Source organism: Brienomyrus brachyistius, unplaced genomic scaffold, assembly GCF_023856365.1.
Source record: "Brienomyrus brachyistius isolate T26 unplaced genomic scaffold, BBRACH_0.4 scaffold365, whole genome shotgun sequence".
NCBI classification, from domain to species: Eukaryota; Metazoa; Chordata; class Actinopteri; order Osteoglossiformes; family Mormyridae; genus Brienomyrus; species Brienomyrus brachyistius.
In genome coordinates, this window is record NW_026042640.1 from 120,582 (window position 1) to 121,596 (window position 1,015).

Below are 1,015 nucleotides of genomic sequence, written 5' to 3' on the forward strand. Positions count from 1 at the left end.
CCCCCGAATTGTATAGTATTCCTATATTCACAGTATTTTTCCATCAGTGTAATCAGTTTTTTGTTAACGCTGTTATGTTTTTTTCCAGTTTTAAAATAAAATTCTGGGTGAATGAACAAAGGTAAATTATTTTCTGTAGAATCTCAATGTAATTTTTCAAGTACTATCCATTAGAAATATAAGCTAGTCTATATACTCTCACACTGGAGCATATGCAGAACGGACGCTCCCTCTACTGAATGACACAGTGAACACAGTGTAGGAGTGAACTGCTATTAAGCCGTTAATGTCTTTTTCCCTAGGTATGGAGGAATCTCTGTTGGTGGGCAACTTCCTGTGCTTAATGTGAACCCTAAAACCATGAAGGATTTTTTGATCCAGATGGGGCACATGCTGAATATCACAAGGGTTGGTTCTTGTATTAGCTGTACAGTGTGAAGATGCAAAATAGTGTTTTTGTCAACCTTATTCACCTTTTAACTGAATTTTTTTACAAAATAATTGTGTCTATATAATTATAGTATCATGCACTAAATCTCCAAATGGTATATCTCAAACAATTTAGAAATATCAGGTAATTTTGCAATTTCTAATACAAAGTCATGGTTTAAAATTGAGGGTTAACTAAGGGCACAGCTGGTAAAAAATTTACATTTTTTTTTTTTGAAAATCATGAGTCTGATTATGCCTCATATTAGGCAAAAATTGGATTTTCTCGCATCTAATTTCATAAGTCTAAAATATTTAATTATATGAAAGTTATGGTAAAGTCAGTACAACAGCCCTAACCCTTTTTGTTTTAATTACTTACCTTTTCTTTGAAGTGTAAATACTCAGTTTGCTATGCAAGAGAGAGGACCATTCTTAAAATACTTTGAACGAGAATATAACGTTAAGTCAAGTAGCTAGCATTGCTGCTGCCTTAACATACTTTGCAGAATCACCTATTATTGTTAGAAATTATATTGTCCAATGGAAATTGCAAGATGTTCGACTGTTGCCCAAACACTGATAC